Source organism: Mya arenaria, chromosome 13, assembly GCF_026914265.1.
Source record: "Mya arenaria isolate MELC-2E11 chromosome 13, ASM2691426v1".
Classification (NCBI taxonomy): domain Eukaryota; kingdom Metazoa; phylum Mollusca; class Bivalvia; order Myida; family Myidae; genus Mya; species Mya arenaria.
Window position 1 is genome coordinate 65,592,759 of NC_069134.1, and position 7,216 is coordinate 65,599,974.

Sequence of the window (7,216 nt, forward strand, 5' to 3'; positions counted from 1 at the left end):
TTTCTGGCCACTGAAAACATTTAAAGCGAATAAATGTACTATCAAGCATTTTATATTTGTCATTGATCAGCGTACAAACGTACAAATATGCCCTAAGGCTATATATAATATGCTGTAGGAATTAAAAAACTCGTGATTATCATATAATGCAAAACAAAATTGACTGGTTAAAAATGGAAATGCCACAATTTGAGAGCATGTTGTAACGCAATTAACGTTTTACGTGCAGCTGTGTGGAGCAAAGGGAGATAATAAAGCACTGTAATTGCTCTAAATCAGTACATGATTTAACTCCCTTCTATCAAAATTTAACCAATAGTGCCAACATTTGGAAATTTAAATCCTTATTTTCAAACAACCCTTTTCCGTTTTTGCAAATTGTGTAAAAACTCTTTGATGTTGGTAAATACATCCAGTCTAACACTGCATCTGTAAAAGTCCCAAGTGGACATAATAAAGGCCAAAAGCTTGAAGACGGCCAGTACGGAACTATCAAAACTCCAAACACATGGTCGGTAATCATTTTCCTGATAACTCTCGGAAGGATACAAATTGGTGGCACGAACAGTCCAAATTTACCAGACCAATTCTCAGTAAATGCATCTATGCCACTGGAACCTTTGTTCCAAAATCTTGTACAGTGAGTGGGCTAACTACATGAGGCATAGACTCACAAACTTGAATTAAATTTCTTATTAACAAATCGTTTATGGCTTCAGAAACAAATTCAGAATTATCTAAAGCAGACTTATTATTCCTTAAACAACAAGATGGTGGTAAAGAATAAAAATGGATTTTATACCATTTTTCTATTGTGTCTATTATGAAATCATTTGTACAAATTCGTTTCCAAAAATCTAAATGTTCTCTAAGCCTACCACGAACTATTATGTCTTTTTGCCCGGATTCATACTCAAAATAATCAGTAGTCAAATTGTGTGAATGTTCCTGTTCTTTACAATGTTCTGACAAATATGAAATATACTCATCTTCCACGGTGCTGGTGCCCTGTGCCACGTCATTTCTTGACGGCTGAAGCGTCGGCCTTGAAGACGGCGGCACCGGTGGTGTACGGACATTGTCGCCGGAAGTGGTCGTATTCCCCACAGGAGTAACAGGAACCGAACGGGAGACTGGGTCTGGAACCGTTGCCGTAGAAGCCACGAAAAGACCCCCTGCCTCTTGGAGCCTGCTGCCTGTATGCGTCTGGTTGAAAACCACGGTAAGCAGGATACAAAGCGCCGGAAGTAACGGTTGCAGAAGGCGTCTTGCGTGCTGACTGAAGACGCTTGACGCTCTTGTTTTTTCGCTTCTTGAGAGCTTGTGTTTCGGTCTTACGTAACTTAGTTTCATCATCAGAGTCACTGGCTAGTGGATTGGATTCGTAACAATTCACGGTGTCCCATCCACCCTCGGAGCTATCAGCAATACGAATTAACTTTTGCCTGTGTTTCAGTTTATCTATTCCTTCAGAGAGAACATCTTTGCAGTAGGATACTTTGTCGTTTTCCAAAGCCCAACAAGCTTGACTCATAAAGTCAATAATCTCCGCGTTGAATGTGTATTGAACTTTGTTACCTTGCCTCTTCCACTGCACGTCTATGTCCGTTTTCAATTTCTTAACTTCCTTTCCAATAGAAACACTGTTTCCTCTAAATTTCTCACGCAAAGCAGATACTTCGTCACTTTGTTGCGAAAGTTTATTTGAAATATCACGCAACTGCATTACAATTGTATTGTCGGAATAAGAATTATCGTCGGACATGCTTGTACACAGCTTGATGACCATGCGCTGAATGAATCAATCAATATTGCACAGTAAACACGTGCTCGATAGAGCGCGAAATCATAGCGCCCCCACGCGTATCGTTTCGGAACAATACAAGGGGAAACAATTTTCTCCTAATTCTTTTCAATCAAACGTAGAAAATTATATTTGTTGACAGTAAGCTATGACCATCCGAAAAAAGTGGATCGACTTCAATTATTTCGAAATCATTCACAGAACAGAATAAATGAGATGATGCAATACTATAGTCGATAACAGAACTATTACGAAATGTGTAATTTCCAGAGTGGGCATCGTTACCAAGACGTCCATTTAATAAAAAAAAAATGTTGGACTTACATATATTTAACAACTTATATCCATGGTTGTTAATTTTACGACATTGTGAATTGCGTGACAATGGCAGATTCAGGTCAGTGATGTATTAAGAGAACTTACTGTTTCTTCGTCTAATCTGAAGTGCTTTGATAGAAAATCATCAAAATCTTCAAAATCGGGCATATTAAATGTGTATGCATTGTAGTCTCCTGTCAGAAAAATCTTTTTGTATGTTATACACTTGTCAGAGACATCATTTTGAAATTCTAAAAATTAGTCTTCGTTAAAAAATCTAGACTGATCGGGTGGGACATAGATATTGCCTATTATTATACAATCGTTATTTGATAAGCTTAACTTTAGCCAATGAACATATTCATTATTAGATTGGATAATTTCCACTTTATGATTTAAACTATTGTGAACAAAGAAACCGAGACCCCCGGATTTCCGGAGATTCTTTTGTGACCTTGGTTTAGAATAAAAGTGATAATTATCCAAACTTATAATATCAAAATTGTCAATTGTAGTCTCCTGAACACAGAAAATATGAAAATTCTTAATTAGATCAACAAATTCTGGGTAGTTAAGCCTTGTCTTTAGGCCACACACGTTGAGTGAACCAATATTTAAATCTAAAGCATCATAACAGGGGTCATTCGACAAATTATTATTTCTATTTTCAGGATGCTGTATACTACGAGAATCACTTTTCATCGATTCGTTATGGGAATTAATCAAAGATTGGAATTCTTCAGAGGAAATATGGGCACAATGGAGTTTCGAAGATGAGCACGGGCGTGTTACACAAACGTTACAGAATGCCACACTCCCCGCTCAACCCTAGAGCTTGGAGCTCTCCGTATGAGGAATACTGTTAGGTTGAGCCAACTCGAGATTGGGGGAGCCATTGGGGTTCGAACCGGAAGTGATACTTGGTGCTCCACTTTTGAGGCCCGTCTCCGTGGGGTTGGATACATGCGACGTGGACACTTTGCTCCCCTGTGTGTGCATGGCTGGATGGACATTAAGGAGATAGCCGGGGGCTGTAAGGACAGGACCCGTGCCGTCGCGAGGCATCGCACGTCCAGTAGTACCTCCCTGCGGGTCAAGGTCGATATCGCATCCTGATTCGTCGCCTGAACTGCTGTCCACATTGGATGTCACTCGTGAAGGCGGCGGTTTAGGGGTGGGCTGGGACGCATACGATGTCGCCAACCTAACTTGTCGCTGCACAGACTCGATCTTGAGGGCGGACAGGCGCTCACCGACACGAGCAACACAGACTAAAAATTAATATCCGTATATATTTGATCATAAATAAGCAAAATGCAGACTGAAAAATGAAATTTGAAGCATTTCACGTATATAAACGTATATAAAACAACACATTTTCTTAATGTCCAATTGATATATAAAAATAATATCATAAATAAAAGCAATACAATATGTATGTCGTCTACGAAAATACACTCACTTTGAAGTTCATAATCGTTAAATGTTTGTATTCCATTTGCATTAAGCCGGAAGTTTTTCTAACCCAATAGAAAAGGTATTAAAATATTATGAACAATCGGAACACCTCGGCCATTTTCTATCGAAAAAACATCGCATGTATTTGGAGTGTTTACAATATCGGAATTCTTCAAATCAGACTACGTGGCAAGTAGATCGCGCAGTTAATTCAATTTAGCAGTTAAACTTAGGTTGTTAACTCGAACGAATCTTAATTATGTGTTGTCTGGTTAGCGCAGCGGTTAGCGCACTCGCTTTTCACCAAGGAGACCCTGGTTTGAACCTCGGCGTGGGCGCATTTGAGTTTGGTTTGTGGTCAGCAAGCCGGACAAGTAGGTTTTATTTCTCCGTGTACTCCGGTTTCCCAAACATTACAAGACCACACTCTCGCGCAACATCGTGCCGACGAGAGTGATTAATATAAGTTGCAATAGCTTGCTTCATTATCGTTGTAAAATTAAATAAGTTTTAACTAATCTTAATTATTAAAGCAATAATGTAGTTCATTTGGTATCAATTAGAACATTTTAGAACAAACTAAATTTAAAACACTACGATTTATTAATATTAATATCTACTTGTACTAGTGCACCGGAAAAAAATCCGAGGTTGTTTCGATTGCCGAGGTGTTCTGGCTGATTCTGAGATATTTATCGATGTGTTCCCTCTGAATGCAGGAATTCGACTGAATTGAACGTTTACAAATATTTATAATAAGCATTACTCAGATTTAAACGATAAATACCTTAATATAGCATTCAAAATCACAATAATAGAGGATGCAACCTTAGCACATACGGGCCTTTGACATCTCGTTACGTACATAACGTACATGCAAAACAGATGGATCAGGCTGAAAACGAAGAGAAAACAAGTTGATAGTTGTCGTTTTACCGTTCCCACAGATTCTTTAAAGTGACACTCTTATTCAAAATCAATGCAAACATATGTAAAACAAATATCAATTTTGACTTATATACCTTTAACTACTTACTAAATAATGCATTTATGGAAAATATTAATTACTGATAACACGATTGTAGCCTTGTTTTTAATAGCAGAAAGTGCAATCATATTAAATGATTGGTGAATGCTAAAAGATTTACTGCGGTCTACTATAGTCTCATAAGGTAGAAATACCGTGTTTTATGCTCATTTCTTTCAAATTAAACTCGGTATACTTCATAAAAATTGTTTTAGACATTTATTCATCCTTTTTGATAAATTAAAACAACTTTATTAATTTTGGTAATCTTATTTGGGAATAAGAGTGCATCTTTAAACTGACAATCGGGGTGCAACGCACTGGTTTGCAGAGAGAATAAGATAAAAAACATTTAGACGCCCAAGGGCATCTTACGTTTCACAATTAAACTTTCATTTACTTTATAAATGTATGACATTTTTAGTTTGAATAACTGACAATAGAAATGAAATTTTGACTGACGTGATCTAGGATTTGATTTGGACTCATCGAAGTGAAAATATGTTTTTGCTTCTTGTTTTGCTTTATTGTCCTTAAAGGAATAAGAGAAACAATGACGTTTAATCCAAAATATATATTACAGACCGATATTTTTCATAGAACTTGGTACTCTGGCTATTACATGCCCTTGTGTTTTCAAGGCAGACGCACATGTGAAATTTCACGCATCCAACGCCATACGATATTGATTCTAGTTTTAGAGTCATTTGGCTTGTCGGTTTTATTCTTTGAATCACTTTGAAGACCGGTCTGACCCATCATAAGTTGCCATTATAAGTGGTCCGTGTGCCTTTAGTGTACGCCGCTTTTGACCAAATATTACGCAACGGCTCCGCAAAATATAAACATTTTCAAGACATACGTTATCTTGCTTTAGAAAAAACACCACCCTTTTACGAAGATTGGTTATCGATCACCATCATAATTTCCCCGAATTATTTTGCCTCCCTTTAAATATTATTGTAATTACCTTATATGGGTATAGCATACACAATTATTTTTCAGCGAAAGATTAACTTACGTGCAAACGTTCAACAGGTTGATAATCGTAGAGTTATAATTGATGGGTCGTGCAAATAAAGACAAAAAACTTAACACATTTGTGGTCGTTTTTAACAAGTTTATTTATAGTTTTTTATTCGGCTTACTCTAAACACTGAATTTATTTTGATAGTAAGGTGACTCATCGCCGTTAAGCCTGAAGGTGATAGAGAAATAGAGCTGAAGTAAATATTGCAGTAATATATCATTACCTTACTCAAGAAGGAAAATCATGAGTAGAAAATGGTTAAACTTTTCAGGGTTGTTGCGTGGTACTTAGCCCGAGTGTATCATGACAAACCGACATGCTGGAACGTTATAAGACCCTCTGGCCACTGATCATGCAACGGTTCAGCTCCCCAGCGTTTTATCTCAAAATGTTGTACTACTAAATGTGTGCAATCAATCATAATCTGTATAAATGCAGTTGTTTGCGATGCACGAAAAATGTTGATAAGAATTAGGAGTAGGAAATAGGAAGGGATTAGTTGGTAAAAGATCGTATTTGTTTTACTCTATTTTGTACAAGCAAGCATAGACAAACGCATAACAACATATTACTTAAACACGTATTTGGACATGTTGTTAATCGGATAGAACATTCATCTTTTTTGTTGCGCTTATATTGTACGTTGATTTTTATAAGTAATGTGTATTCACAAAGATTATTGATATTTACTAGCATGACAACCGCTATCCGCGACCCTGTCTGGTTTAAATCAAAAACATATAAATCCTAGTTTATGTTTTGTTTTATCTTAGGTTGGTCTAAATGCGCACGTGTCGTAGATAGACGCCCATCTAAGGAAAATCACTTCTCGAGTTTGACATGGGCCTCACACAATTATCTACTCCAATACGCATTGGCTGATGAGGAAAACCCTAGAATCAATATTTGCCAGTTATCTTAGTGAATCTAGTTTTCTAACTTAGTGGAAAAATGCTGACTGTTACGAAAATGGCCACAAGCAGTAAGAATGTATCAACACATCATTCTTCCCAAGAGTTCAGCTTAAAAGTACTTCTTCTGATTAATAATGTTTTACCCTGACCGGAGTTTCTTCATGTCAATGGTTCTATTGACAATGCTAACTTCGTTTGGTGTTTTCTTGAGAGTATATGACTAAGATGTTTTCTATATTGATGTGGTTCAGTCATTACCAAATAAAATCGGACCTCTGAACAATCTGATAAAATATCAAGAGGTCCGATAAACTTTTAGATAATATCGATCCTCGTGTCCTTGAAAATATATATCCAAGTAAATGCAATGCATACAGATTATTTTGTCGGGATCATTTTCCATGCCTAACCGTTGAATTATATTCCATCATGCGTTGCTCATAACAGTACACTTCGACCTAAAAAATCTAATTTTGTTTGTTTGTCTTGTACACATCAATCTATCAATTTACACAAAAATAACTCGTATTCATGTACAGATTCATCCATGCGGAACGGTAGATGCGAAGCTAGCCTATGTGTTTGAGTTCCTGGTTCACGGCATGGTAGTTTTCGTATATGTTAGAAATGTATTCTTCGTGGATTGCTATTTTAAAAAAAAACAC